The following is a 15694-nucleotide window of genomic DNA, read 5'->3' as shown; positions in this document are numbered from 1 at the left end:
GGCAGCCATCTTGTGCCTCGGTAGAACTGAGGCACAGGAAACCTATAAAAAACGCAAAACACAAAAAGGGGGCAGGGTAGAAACACCCTGACCCCCTAGGCCTGGTCAGGGGGTCCCACAAGAAACCCCAAGCCCCCCCCCAATTATTTTTTTTAACAATCTGCAAAATCCATGCAGGATGCACAGAGCCTCGCGGCTCCCATCCTGCCATAGCAAACTGCTTTGCTATTTGGAAGAGAGAGCAGGAAACCTGCTCTCTCTTCCAAATAGCAAAACAGATTGCTTTTCCACAGGGGAGCAGCATGTTAGCTGCTCCCGTGTGGAAAAGCAATGCAGGATGAGGGGAGCCGCTGAGACCATGGGGGGATTGGGGACCCCCCCACGGTCCCCAATGAAGAGGGCCATCCCCGGAGGATGGGGTCTCCGGCGCTACAAGTGGCCCGGGAGGGGGGCCACATGCCCTCCTCCCCATAATTTATTTATGATGGGGTCCCGGGTCAAAAATGGCCTAAGGAGGGGGGCAAGGCAGCCCGCCTCCTAGAAGTAATTTTTTTTTTTAAAGGGCCATGCCTCGGGGATTGGGGTCCCCGGGGCCGTTTATGGCCTCTAGAAGGGGGGCCACAAGGCCCCTTTCCAGAATTTTTAATTAAAAAAAAGAAATTAGGGGGCAGGCCCTGGGGTATGGGGTCTCCAGGGCCAAAATATTAGGAAAAGAAGGGGGGCCACACAGCCCCCCTTCTTAAAGCAAAGAAAAAAAGAAAAAGACCAGCATCACGCTGGAGGCCAAGGCCCTTACCAGCAGCACTCTGCAAATGCGCCCCCTGGCGCGTTTGCAGAGGGGGAAAGAATTCCTCTTGAATACTGAGGCTCCCTGGGGGCCAACTAGCCCACCAGGAACCTCCAGTATGCACCAGGGGCTGTGTTGCAGAGAGGTGTTACCAGGACACACCCCTTTTTACTCCTCTCTGCAACGCAGCACTGTGGCGCTTACTGGAGGTATCTGATGGGCTAATTGCACCCCAGGGACCCTCAGTATTCAAGGGGAGTTAATCCCCCAATTTAAAACGCACCAGAGGGCGCGTTTACACAGTGGTGAAGGGAGGGGGTGGGGCCTGAGTTCACATGTGTGCAAACACACCCTGTGGCGCGGTTTAAGTTGGGGAATTAATTCCTTGTCAATCCTGAGGGTGCCTGGGGGCCAACTAGCCCACCAGGTACCTTCAGTAAGCGTCACAGAGCTGCGTTGCAGAGTGTTGTGAAAAGGGGCGTTGCCTCTGAACACCTCTCTGCAACGTGGCCCCCTGGCGCATATTGGAGGTATTTGGTGGGCTAGTTGCCCCCAGGGACCCACAGGATTGAGGAGGAATTAATTCTCTAACTTAAAACATGCCACAGGGTGTGTTTGCAGACATATTACCTCAGGCCAAGCCCCCTTCCTTCACCACTGTGCAAACGCGCCCTATGGCATGCTTTAAGTTGGGGAATTAATTCTCTTTCAATACTGAGGGTCCCTGAGGGCCAAATAGCTCAACAGGTATCTCCAGTATGCACCAGAGAGCTGCGTTGCAGACAGGTGTTCAGAGGCCACACCCCTTTTGACACCTCTCTGCAATGCAGCTCTGTGGCGCTTACTGGATGCACCTAGTGGGCTAGTTGGACTCTAGGGAACCTCAGGATTGAAGGGGAATTATTTCCCCAACTTAAAATTTGTTAAAGGGCGTGTTTGCACAGTGGTGAAGAGAGGGGATGGTGTAGGAAAGTGGCTCTATATATACTGAACCGAAGTGAAATCAGCAGAACTACGAATTCCAATTTACTCACCTGGTATCAGGAGAGACCTCAGTGCTGCACCTTTGGACTGAGTACTGATCCTGAAAAGTAATTCTAACCGTAATTACCAGTAACTTGAATTTCCTTCCATAGGCTATCATTGCCTCCTTTTTGCTGAAAAAGTTTAAGTGTTGATTTTTGAAACTTACAGATATTCCTCTAAAATCAGCCGAACTTTGAATTCAGTTATACTCACCTGTTATCAGGAGAGACATCAGTGCTGCATCTTTGAGCCCAGTACCGATCCTCAAAAAAATTATTCTAACCATACTTACCAGTAACTTGAATTTCCTTCTGTAGGCTAACATTGTCTTGTTTTCACCAGAAAAGTTTCTAAGTGTCTATTTTCACAAACTGCAAATATTCCTTAAAAATCGCCTGTATGACTTAAACACATTCTTTTAACTGTTTACAGGAGATGCACCAGTGCTGGATCCAGGACCCACCACTGAGTAAGAAATAGTAACAATAACACTACTTACCTGCTAAGTGATTTTCCTCCCATAAGATAACATTGGTGATTCCATGTGAAAAAATGTCTGTGTCAACTTTTAAAATACAAGATTATTCCTTAAAAATCACTACTGTAACCAAAACGCTTTTACTCAACTGTTTACAGGAGATGTCCCAGGACTGAATCTAGGATCCTGTTCTGTGGTTAGAAAAGTAATCCATAAAGTAACTAATTGCATTTAACTCAAAATTCACATTAAAGTCAATGTTGCATTGTGTTTGAAGTTGTGTTGCTCATTGCAACAGCTGTAACTACTGCACTTAAAATTCGATTGCCAAATTGCTAAGTATTTAAACTAAAGTCATTCATTCTGAGAAAGTATATTTTGTAATGTAATGTATAATGCAATTATAATGTAATTTAAAAAATAAATTATCTAAAAATAAATAGTTAAAAAAAATGTAATAAATCAGTATTAAAAAAAATATATAACAATTAATACATTTACAAATTGTCATTGAAAAAACCATTGAAATTCACTGAAAAATCCATAGGTTTCAGACATATTATAGTTAGGAATTAGCATTTAAAAAACCTTCGAAATTCACTGAAAATACCATAGGTTTCAGACATGTTATAGTTAGGAATTAGCATTTAAAAAAACCTTAGAAATTCACTGAAAAAAACATAGGTTTCAGGGGTGTTATAGTTAGCTGGACATTTCACTCGCACAGAACCATTGAAATTCCTCCGTTATAGTTAGTTCTACTAACTATAACTCGCGCGCCCGCAATCCACTGCTGATGATGTCACATATTACATCATTCATGACATGGTCAGTGACATCACTGATGACATCTTAAATGACATCACTGTTGGACAGGGTGCATTGTACGTATAAGGTAGGACACGCCCTGATGTGTGTGGCATGTCCTAATAGTGATTTACAGCCATTTTAGTTTTTCACTGTTGCAAGGCTACCTGTTCGCCATAGGCCAGAATGGGCTGTTAGATTATTACATGTTTATAATCCTAACTGACTCAGAGAATATGGTAGAAATTCGAGTTTAGTATGCCTGAACTCAGAATAATAAAAAACATCTTTTAGTGAAGTTGATTTCAATATTCTGTGTTTGCAAATACCACTTTTAGAAAGTAGGTATTTGCTTGCCTAACCTTTTAAGCCTGCCTATGCTAGGTTTTGTATTCCTATGTCTGGTTTTGTGAGTAACAGGGCTGGGGGATTCCAAGAGACAGGATGAGTTAGCCCAGTGGTGAATAGAGAGATGGGAGGGTGGAGTTGCACCTGAACCTTGAATAGGGTTGTGCCTGCCTTCCACAATGCTTGCTCCACCTCCTGTGGAGCGTCTGATGTTTCGGTCCTGCACTGTGAAAGAAAAGGAGAAGTCTCGTAAACAGAGTGCTCAGGAACTGGTTTGAACTGGCCAAATGCCCCCCTCCCATCAGAGAACAAAGGATTTGGGGGTATAAATATTGGGACCCTGATCCCATGAAATTAGGTCACTTTTGGACTGCAAGAAAAAACCTTTACTAAGGAGAGGAACCTGAAGAAACTGAGGAGAGACTATTCCCAAGCTGAAGTGCTACTTGGGGGATTGGTCTGCAGTGGTTGCCTTACGGCCAAAGAAAGGAGAAAGGAACTTTGTGTACTTTGCTTTCAAATTGTGAAGGCTCTCCAAGGGCTTGGAAAAGAGCTTGTCTCCTGCTGAAGTATAAGGGACAAAAGACTTCAACCCCATCTCCCCAGAGTTCTTTTGGAAGTGCCTGCTGCTGTTTTGGGCCTTCTGAGAAACTGCATGTCGCAAGGAGCTGGAAGCGCGACTCAATGAGAAGAAGCGTGTCGCCGCCGCTGGGCCTGCCGTCGCAATTCCGAAGGAGGGTGTCGACGCTGTAACTGTCGCACTGCACCGCATCGTAGAGAAGCGTGCTACAATGAAGAGGAAGCGTGCCGCCGTCGGTGCTGCTGCCGTCGCAACTGCAAAGGAGGGTGTCGCTGCTGTAGCTGTCGCATAGCACCGAATCAAGAGAAGAACTCGCAACAAGGTCGGAGCATGTCGCCGTCGCTGTGCCTGCCATCCCAACTCTGAAGGAGGGTGTCGCTGCTGGAACTGTCGCACTGCACCGCATCGAAGAAGAGCGGGAAACATCCTTTACAACGCAACTTTTACCACGCAGTGCTTTTACATCGCAACTTTTACAACGCAAACCATTACAACGCATTGTGCTGGGGGGCGCTCTAGGATAGGGAACAGATTTAACTTACTATCCAACACCTTCCCTAGTGTCCACGGGGACTGGAGTTGGAATAGTAAATTAAACTATTCACTATCCAGCACCCCAAAGTGCTATGCGTTGTAATTGTATGCGTTGTAAAAGCTGCGATGTAAAAGCATGTGTTGTAATGTCATACATCCAAGAAGTAGAGGAGGGTGGATCTGCACACCTGTGTCAGCCAATCTTACTCGATACTTTAATCACTTTTGTGTAGTTTAGTGTGCTCTCTAGTACTAAGTGTGTGTGCCCTGTTCCCCGATTGGTAACAACTGTATAAATATGAGCCCAAGGAAAACCCTGGGCTGCTAGAGGCACAACAAATGGGCCGTGGCGCTTATGTGAAGTAGACACAAATTTAATCTATAAATTTGCTGCATAAGGAAATAACATCTATTTTCAATGTGTTGCATGTTCATGAAAAAACATAAGTAACATGTAGGTTCATTTAGCACATTTGTGAAAAATACATATGCGGGTTTCAATGTATTACCTGAGAATGTTCAATATCCACATAATCAAATACATATAGTAACCACTTGGAAGGTACACATAAAAGAATGTAACAATGAAACAATTAAAGTTGATATCCAGAATCCCAATGCATTTCGGGTTTAGCTTAAGCCCTTCGTCAGGGGTTATAGTGAGGGAGATGAAAATCAATCTTGAAGTAACAGCGTCCAGTAGTGAAGTATCTACGGAATCTACAAAACAGCAACATTCAAATTTTTGCTATATCCAACTCATGTGTGAATTACACTTGCTTAAAGAACGACTGGGGAGTGCCACTGAGAGAAAAGAAAGGAAACCTCCACCTAGACCGAGGTGTGCACCGTGCATAAAGTCCAACAATTCCTGTACTAAGGAATCATGCAAATCACTCAAGATACGCTGGAAATCCCAAGTCAGTGAGATAAATTACCGTCTATTCAAGTGTGAATAGATTCCGGAGACTCCTAATCCATGTGAAAGGGACTCTTGCCTTATATCGAAAAAGCACGTGCTCACACTAAACTGAAATAAAATGCAAAAATACGCTTACTTAGAGGGAAGTGCGCGGCAAACGCCGCTTATCAGAAATTTTACTGCCTCTATTGGAAGGACCGTTGATATGAGTCCAAAGACTGGAAAACAGTGGGAATAGGGTGTATTACCGACTAGGGTGGAGGTACGTAAACACACTGCTATGAAGAATAGCTGAAAACCTTACCGTCAGTAGTCAAGTGTAGCAAATGGCTCTGTGAGCCCGTAGAAAAAAGATCTGAAATAAGAGTAATAAAATCCTCAGTATTGAGGTACCTAGTTCTTATGACTGATACAAACCGGACTAACAGTCCGTTGCCATACGTGTAGTAATAAACGCCGTCACCTAAGTTCCGAGGTAGGAAGCGAGTCCGCCCATCAGGTCACGTGGTGCGGAACTCGCCGGAATATATGGGAATAAAAATAGAAAACGGACTATCGATACTAAAAAACGAAAGTGGCTGATAAGGGCAGGCTAGTGGACCAGACTGAAGTGAAAATTGCTTCGAAAACTGAAGCCCAAAAAATACAATACGTTAGTGATTAGATGATAGACATGAAACAACATGCTAAGGAAAAGAAAACAGACATCCTTACTATGAGAAAAAGAAAAGGTATAAAAAGATGCTGTAGCTGGAGATGCTAACCCATAGAGGTGCAACAGAGATAAAAGGGACGTGTTTAGAGAAGTTCAGTATCAATTGAGAAAATGAAAGAAAAGAAGGAAAAAGTACATAAGTGCATGAACAGATCTGAAAGAAAAAAATTCCAGTGTACTCCCGTACAATCTAGGTAGAAACACTCCTAATCTATAAAAAGCAAAGTAATTCATAATGGTCATTTAGACCCCCTGGAGTAACAGTTCCTAGGATCTTTATCCAGTGAGTTTCCCTTCTAGCTAGAAGGGTGTGAAAGTCCATTCCTGAAATTCGTTGGATACATTCTAGAACAGTATATCTTAATTGGGGAATAGTGTGTTTCGCTTCTACCCAATGTCTTACTAAGGAAGAATTGGTGTTGTGGTTCCTAATTCGACTTTTATGTTCCACTATTCTTGTCTTTATTTTCCTACTGGTCCTCCCTACATATACAAGCCCACAGGGGCATTTAATTGCGTATACTACACCTTCTGTGGTACAGTCTGCCTTGTGTCTAAGTTTTATGCTATGACCAGTGTGAGGATGCATAAATTGGTTGCCAGTGATAACATTGCCGCATTGGCCACAATTGAAACATTTCATCATGCCCTTCTCCCTTCGTTGTGTGATTTGCTTCAAAGGCTTCAAAAATTCCCGTAGGTTTTTGGCCCTTGTGTGTGGAAACAATGGTGAACCATGAAACACTTCTGCGAAGTCTGGTTCGTTGTCAATAAGTTCCCATCGGTTTCTGATGATGGACTTGATCTGAGTTGTCTGAGTTGAATTTTTTATGACAAATACTTCTCGTTTCATAGGACTTTTTGTTCTAGGTGTCAAAAGATCTTTCCGATTTTTTTGAGATATTGTTTTAACAGCTGTGTGTAGTATGTCATCAGGATAACCACGATCCTTGTACTCTTGCATTTGTCTTTTTATCTCTTCTTTACTGTGGTTATCATCAGATGTAATTCTCTTTGTACGCATCAACTGCAATATGGGAAGATGTTTTTTCAAGCTGTATGGGTGAGCGCTGGTGAACAATAGAGCATTGTTAACATCGGTCGGTTTTCTGTATACAGATGTTTCTAGGCCCATGCTTGTTCTCTTTATCTCGATATCCAAAAAATGTATTTTTTCTTTGTTGATTTCATAGGTAAATTTAATCCTAGGGTTCAACGTATTCCATTCAATTATGCTTTCTTCCAGAAGCTCCCTAGTACCTGTCCAAATAACTAGAATGTCATCAATATATCGAATGAATAGTGCTGCATGTGTTTGCCACAAATTGTTTGATGTTATGAATTGATCCTCGAAGTGAGACATAAAAATGTTCGTGTAGGAAGGTGCTCCTGGAAATCCCATTGCGGTACCAGTGCGCTGGATGTAAAATTTGTCCTGCCAAGAGAAATAGCTATGATAAAGCGAAAAGTGCAGTAATTCTAAAAGGAAAATGCCTTTCTGATGGTCCATCTCAGAATGCAATAGCCGCCATTCTACTGCCTCTAATCCTTCCTCGTGTGCAATGGATGTATACAATGCGACTACATCAATAGAGCAAAGCCAAATTTCTTGTGAAAAAAGATGCCGCTGTGACTCCAATTTATTCAGACCATCAGTCGTGTCTTTGACGTATGTAACCCAAGATTGTACCAGGGGTTGTAAGTGAAAGTCCAGGTAATACCCCAATGGTTCGTGTATTGATCCACACCCCGCCACTATAGGTCGAAATGGTGGGGAGGGTCTGTGCTTATGCACCTTTGGTAACATATATAAGGTGGGCACCTTAGGTGTGGAGTTGAACAGAAATTTTTGGGTGTTTTCGTCTATGATGCCAGACTCCAAAGCCCCTTGTAATAAACTGCTTAATGTTTTCAATAGTTCATTCGTGGGGTCATGCTCCATTGGTATGTATGTATCTGCATCATGCACATGTGCGTTGACGCTTTGAATGTAAAAGTCTGTGTATAACACTAATAGCGCTCCACCTTTATCAGCTGGATGAAATGTAATCGAGGAGTCCTGTCTCAATTTGTTCAACGTACGTCGTTCTTTTGGGGTGAGATTCGAGTGTTGCATAGAACCATATTTAATTTGCTCTAAATCCTTCTTAACCAATGTCTCAAATGTGTCAAGTGTCTTGTGTGAGACTGGTGATAAAAACTTGCTCTTTGGTCTAAATTTACGTTGTTCCTGTGTCAACTCATCTGTGCTCAGGTTGATGGAAAAAAAAACACCTTAGTCTAAGTTTTCTCATAAATTTGAAAAGTGCAACCTCCGTTTCCAGAGCATTCGATGTGTATGAAAGAACAAAAGAAATGCCTTTATTGAGTACCTGTATCTCTTCCACACTCAATGGTTTTGTTGAAATGTCTAAGTAAGCGTATTTTTGTATTTTATTTCAGTTTAGTGTGAGCACGTGTTTTTTCGATATAAGGCAAGAGTCCCTTTCACATGGATTAGGAGTCTCCGGAATCTATTCACACTTGAATAGACGGTAATTTATCTTACTGACTTGGGATTTCCAGCGTATCTGGAGTGATTTGCATGATTCCTTAGTACAGGAATTGTTGGACTTTATGCACGGTGCACACCTCGGTCTAGGTGGAGGTTTCCTTTCTTTTCTCTCAGTGGCACTCCCCAGTCGTTCTTAAAGCAAGTGTAATTCACACATGAGTTGGATATAGCAAAAATTTGATTGTTGCTGTTTTGTAGATCCCGTAGATACTTCACTACTGGACGCTGTTACTTCAAGATTGATTTTCATCTCCCTCAATATATCCCTGACGAAGGGTTTAAGCTAAACTGGAAATGCATTGGGATTCTGGATATCAACTTTAATTGTTTATTTGTTACATTCTTTTATGTGTACCTTCAAAGTGGTTACTATATGTATTTGATTATGTGGATATTGAACATTCTCAGGTAATACATAGAAACCCGCATATGTATTTTACACAAATGTGCTAAATGAACCTACATGTTACTTTTGTTTTTTCATGAACTTGCAACACATTGAAAATAAATGTTATTTGCTTATACAGTAAATTCATGGATTAAATTTGTGTCTACTTCACATAAGGCCCACGGACCATTTGTTGTGCCTCTAGCAGCCCAGGGTTTTCCTTGGGCTCATATACATACATCCAAGAAGAGCATCTCGCATCCCTGAGAAGAGGGCCGCCGTCGGAGCTGCTGCCGTCGCATCATGGTTGTCGCCGCTGTAGTTGTCGCATTGTGCGGAAGCTTCACGCATCTTGGGAGAAGAGTGTCGCTGCTGGAGCTGCTGCGGTCGCACCACGGAACAAGGGTGTCGCCGCTGCAGTCCATGCATCGAACCAACTACTTCTCGCTTCCCCGGTGAAGCGTGCCGCATCTGGAAGATCTTCACTTCTTTATTTCTTTGCACCTGAACTTTGCCGCATTTACCTCACTGCGACATTGCTTGTCGTGGAAGCGCAACGCAACCTAAGGTACATTGATGCAAAGTGTTGCATCTTAGAACTGAACTAAGTTTAATCTACCATCTTTAAGTAACAGTATTGTGTATTTTTGTTGTTTATGGTCTTGTGGTAACTCTATATAAAGTATACTTATTTTTGGTATAAAACCGTTGTGGTGTCCGTTTGTAGTGTTGTCACTAGGTTACTGTATGTGTTCACAAATGCTTAACACACTGCCTCTGAGATAAGCCTGTCTGCTCGTGCCAAGCTACCAAGGGGGTGAGCAGGGGTTATTTTAGGAGTGTAATCCCCTTATCCTGACTAGAGGCAAGGGTCCCTATCTGTCACAAGTACCTACCTGTGCCAACTAGAGACCCCCAAATCTACAAGCCCACAATTCACAGTTAGGCACATTGCGAAAAAAAGGTCAGTGCCTAGCAGGTTTTCTGCTGCCCTGGGGGTGGGGCAAATCTGGGGCTATTGGCCTGGTATGTCCTGAAAGGCAGGGGCAGTGGCTATTTAATTGGGGGAGTGGGGGCACTGGGATTCCTATTCACTGCAGCTCCCACCCCAATGTACGAAAAAGCCAGCGTAATCCCTGGCACCTCCTGGGCTCTCTGTCCCCCTGGGGGGGCAGATCAGGGACTATTGCCCCATCTTTCTCCTGTGGGGGCAGAAATACTGTGGCAATTTATTTTGGGGATGGGGCATTGGCATGTATATTCTGGACATCCCCCACCCCTACTTATAAAAGAATAATCTCTGGTGTCTACTGGGCTTTCTCCCCCCCCCCACGGAGGCAGATCAGGGGTTACTGCCCTCATCTGCCTCCTTTGGGGGCAGAAGCAATGTGGCATTTTTGGTGGGGGTTGGGGACATTGGCATGCCCATTCTGGGCAGTCCCTACTCCTGAACTTTGAACAAAAATATGTTCTGGGGCCTAGTGGGCTGTTGCCCCATATGCCTCCCGGGGGGGCAGAAAGACTGTATAAAATGTTCTTGGGGTGGGGGTATTGGCATGCCCATTCTGGGCAGACCCCACTCCTACAAACAAAAAAAAAAGAAATCCCTGGTGCCTAGTGGTATTCATGCCTCCCGGGGGGGCAGATTAGCTTTTACTGCCCCCATGTGCCTCTTGGGTGGGCAGAAAGAGTTTTGCATTTATTTGGGGAAAGGGTGGTCAGCCCCTACCCTTGGCCTATAAAAAAAGAATTCCTGGGGTGTAGGGTGCTTTCTACCCCCAGGGGCAGAACGACTGATTATGCCATATTTCAATGGTGGAGCAAAGGCTTTTTTTTACAATTTAATAAAGATATATTACACATTCAAAACACTAATAATTATAACTATTTTAATTTTACATAAGCAAAAACATAATATAAATTGTATCAATATGAAAAGAAATGATAAAATGTTACATTTAATACATATACTATTCCCACTCAAATTTATACAAAAGTAGGCAAAGTGTTGTATTAAGGATGTACAAAATGTACTATTCCCACTTCACACAACACAACTGTAGGAAAACTGTTACATCACACAGGGGTAAAATTTCACTATTCCCATTCCAGTCAGTGCAACAGCAGGGAAAGTGTTGGATTGTGAAGGGGTAACATTTACTATTCCAACTCCAATAACTTCAACATGAGGGAAATTGTTGGATTATCGAGTGGTAAAATTACTATTCCCACTCCCGTCACTGTAACAATAGGTAAACTGTTGGATTGCTGATACGTAAGATTAACTATTCCCACTCCAGTCTGAGCAACAGTAAGGAAAGTGTCAGATTACAGAGAGGTCACATTTACTATTCCAACTCCAATAAGTCAACAATAGAGAAGGTGTTGGATTGCTGAGGGCTAAAAGTTACTATTCCCACTCCAATGAGTGTAACAGTAGGGAAAGTGTTGAATTGCAGAAGGTTACTATTTTCTATTTACACTCCAGTCAGTGCAACATTAGAAACAAACACATTTTCTTCAACACAGTGAAACCATTTTAAAAACATAGTAAACAAATACAAATATAAATATGTAAAACATATAAATATATATTTTATATTAAAAATTAAAATAAATAAATACACTTTACAATGTGAAATACATATCATACAGAATAACAAATATTATTCTAATGAAAATACAAAAAATATTTTTCATTTCAATCAATAATGTTATTTATAAATTATTTATAAAAAAAAGTATTTAAGAATTTGTTTTTTTAGTTACTTCCCACCCTATATCCCAAAAAACTCACAACCTGCACCTACAACACGACTTTAGAAAACAAATTATTTACACTATTAATGTAAATATTTTTCAATAAACTAATTTTATTTGCCGCTTCGTTGGTTTTTGGAGCCTGTTATTGTGGGGCAGAAGGACATTACTGTGCAGGGACTCGAAGTACTAGGAGCCCTCCAACTCACCGCACCTGTGCCACAGAGACCCGCCCACAGCCGCCTCATAGTGCTTTGTTGGTTTTTGGAGTCTGTTATCGTGGGGCAGAAGGACATTACTGTGCAGGGACTCGAAGTCCCAGGAGCTCTCCAAATCACCACACCTGTGCCGCTGTGCCGCAGAGACCCGCCCACAGCTGCCTCATAGCTCCACGCCGGACCCAATGCGCGGATCGCGTGCGGGCGCGTGCCAGGCGAAGCCCGGGCCAAGGGCGGGCCCGTTTAAGCCTGTTGTAGCCCAAGGGAGATCGGACCGTGCCCTCCCTCTAACATCCAGCATGTGCCACAACGAAGTTTCCCTAAACGTCCTGTGAGTACTTATTAAGTTTTCTGCACTCAGACTTGATAATGGCTGGGCGTGAAGGTAGGGGAAAAAAGCGTGGACCGGAGGGTACGTCGCTGGGACACTAGACCAATATATTACGAGGGCAACGTCAGTTTTGAATCATGAGATAGCCATAACAGAGCGTTCGCTGTCCCAGGACCCCGTTTTCACCAAAAGGTCTTCGATAGGGGCTCTGTCAAATGCCTGCACACCAGAACGGTGTCAGCAAAGGGTTGCCCCCATCGGGCGCCTGAGTGGGACTGACATACAGTTACTCCAAGAAATGAACAATACATCCTTGATTGGAGAACTTTCACAACCGGCAGTAATGACTGAAAATGTATCAACTAGTCCGGATGCAAATATAGTTGTATGTAGTTCTGAAGCTCCCGGTACCCCCTCACAGTCACATGGATGTCACGAGGGGGCCATTCCCAAAAGGAAGCGGGCGGGAGTTGTCATGCGGGGTAAAAAGCCCAAGGTGCAAAAGCTTAATAATAACAAGGGTCCTGCTATTGTGGAGCCAAAAGCCCCTGAAGACCTACAGGAGACTTTGCCTGCATTAATTGCGTCTGATGTGGTGAATGCTGCTAAAACAACATCCTTGGAAGGAGACCCACTCTTGGCTAAATTGGGCGCTCTAATTCAATCATCATTGCAGCCCCTTGAGGGAAGATTGCTATCAATAGAGCAAAGGCTTACTAAAATCAAAGAACTCTCTAGGTCGAGTTTGGATTTCATCAAGGGTAAAAAGGCAAATCAGGGGTACACATCAGTAAAGCATGTGCCTGGAGGGGTTCCGCCCATTACTTCAATACTTATTCCCAGTTGCCCTCCAAACTCCTTGGACACTTCAACTCGTCCAACCACCAGTGCATGCCCAGATGGTTGCGTGCCCCCGGTCAGTAACACCAAATCACCCAAAGCCCTCCAACATTCAGGAGAGGAAGATTGGAAAACTGTAGGCAGAAGGCTGAAAAGAAAAACGAACCTTGAAGATTGGGAGACTAACCTTCCACAGATTGATCTACCTCCCGAAAGTGCCTATGTAGTTGTTTTGGCAGGAGTTCCCAAATTGGGTGAAAATGTAACCGAGTCCTACATAGAACTATAAAATAAATCAATCTATTGGTTAATTAAAAACAGACCACTCCCCAGAAATGTGAAATGCCAAATCCTTTTTGCCAGAAGAGTGGGATGAGTGGGTTGTAGACCTAAAGACGTGGAGGGGGATTGCATTGTTATTAACTTCAAAGACAGTAGGGTGGTCGAACATGTTTGTATGGGGCTCTTTAAAAATCCTCAAATGTCAATCCAGCCCTTGGACCTAAGCTACTTCCCCCCCCCCACCCTCCTAACTACAGTATGAACCAAGAATATTATGGAAACAATAGGGGGTGGCGAGTCCAATACGCTGGCCAGACCCATAGAGAGGAAGTGGGTGGGAATCAGCATTTTCTAGATTTTCCAGTAAGTAATAGATTTAGTATACTCGAATTGGTTGATTGACTACCACCTACTAATACACCTACAGCTACATCACCTAAGAGGCAGAGGGTAATAAATACAAGAGGGACTTCTAGCGGGAAGAATTGGGCCTCTATGACCAATGAGGTAATAGGGTCTAGTGATAGTAGAAAAACACCTTCAGTTGAACCAGATTTAGAGGATGGGAACCAGGCTACAATGATGGATGTATATACCCCACATAGTGAAGCTACACCACCCCTTGAAGTTGTACCTCCTCCCGGTCTCTATACTAGTCTCTCTGGCTCATTAGATTATTTAGGCTTTGAGGTAAATGTAGGGACTAATGTGGAGGGTCCAACTGGTGGCCTAAAAATGTTGTCTTGGAATCACGCGGGCCTTGCTGCCAAACTTGACTTGTCAAGTTGGGGAGACTTTCTTGATTCACACAGGATATGCCTCTTTCAAGAGACTTGGGCTTTAATCCCCGTCCATAGAGTCGGGTTCATTACATATTGCGAGCCTGCTGTTAAGGGATCTAGAGGTAGACAATCGGGGGGTCTATGTATATGGGTGGGAACACACCTTGGAGGTGTGGTGTAAAGAGTGAACACCCACTCTCCTGATATAATCTGTATTCTTATAACTCATAGAAAAGTACCAAAACTGGCACTCAGCAATATCTATTCTCGGCCAGTTCAGCATGGCGGGATGTCCCCGACACTAGACTCCCTGGTGAGTCTTTTGAACTCTCTCCCAGGTGTTGAGCAGCGCACCGAAAGTGATCATAACCCTTTGGTCATTACGCTGGAATTTGGTATGATTGAAATAGATCAAGGAATTGTAATCCCCCCTAGAAGCGACCTTAGAATAGTCCATGGAGGGAGGCGTATTCGCTGGCAAACAATAAATCAATCCCCTGAAACAATGTCAAGAATGTATAACAGTATTATCCCCATTCTAGAAAAGGCAAGCATTGTTTCCGGAAAAAGCCTTAACGTTGGCCATTGCGATGACCTAGGGAAAATTCACCAGGATTTGGTTGTAACCCTGGTGGAATATTTTTTTAGTAGCAGGCCAATCTTGAATAAACCACGTGGGGGGAAAAAAACCTGGTTTGGCAAGGTTTGTAGGGTGGCAAAGCAAACTCTGTTATCAACCCTCAAGGGGGGGACCGTCTACGCATAAAGGAAGCTAGGCTAGATTTTAAGAAAATTGTTTTTAAAAGTAAATCAGGATGGGAAGCAGATAGATGGCAGGCTATTAAGACTGCCCTAGATGCAAAAGATGCGAAGTTCTTTTGGAATTTGGTTCATACAGGGAAATCAGAGGGTAAGTCAACTATTGAACCAAATATCGCTGAGGAAGCCTGGCGCCTATACTATAAGGAACTATATTCAATTATGGTGATTGAACCAAGTGAGTCACCGGTTTGCCTCCAAACATCCGATCCCTCGTGAAACATACCACTTTGCACCAAGGCTGAGGTTAAACTAGCTTTACATAAGCTCCAACTGAACAAAGCACCATTATTAGATAGGATCCCGGGAGACCTGTATACAAATGAACAGGCAGTGTGGGTACCCTATCTCCAATTACTCTTTAAAGCAATTCTTCAGGGTCTTCAGGCTCCTAGCACGTGGGCAGCGGCCGAGATTATCCCCATTTATAAAAAGGGGTCCCCCATGGAGCCGGCCAATTATAGGCCAATTAGCCTAATTGATGTGTCTCAAAAAATATACGCAAGGGTGTTATTAGAAAGAT

General features: G+C 43.4%; 1 protein-coding gene across 1 annotated transcript in view; it reads right to left on the bottom strand.

The window, feature by feature from the left end:
• Positions 1 to 15694, bottom strand: part of LOC144783027 (cytochrome P450 2G1-like) — a 330810-nt gene that overhangs the window by 181953 nt on the left and 133163 nt on the right. The gene's annotated exons all lie outside the window — the stretch shown is intronic.

The sequence above is a fragment of the Lissotriton helveticus genome, chromosome 9 (genome assembly GCF_964261635.1).
Source record: "Lissotriton helveticus chromosome 9, aLisHel1.1, whole genome shotgun sequence".
Classification (NCBI taxonomy): Eukaryota; Metazoa; Chordata; class Amphibia; order Caudata; family Salamandridae; genus Lissotriton; species Lissotriton helveticus.
Note: the sequence above shows the minus strand (reverse complement) of the source record. Positions and strands in the feature narration are given on the sequence as shown.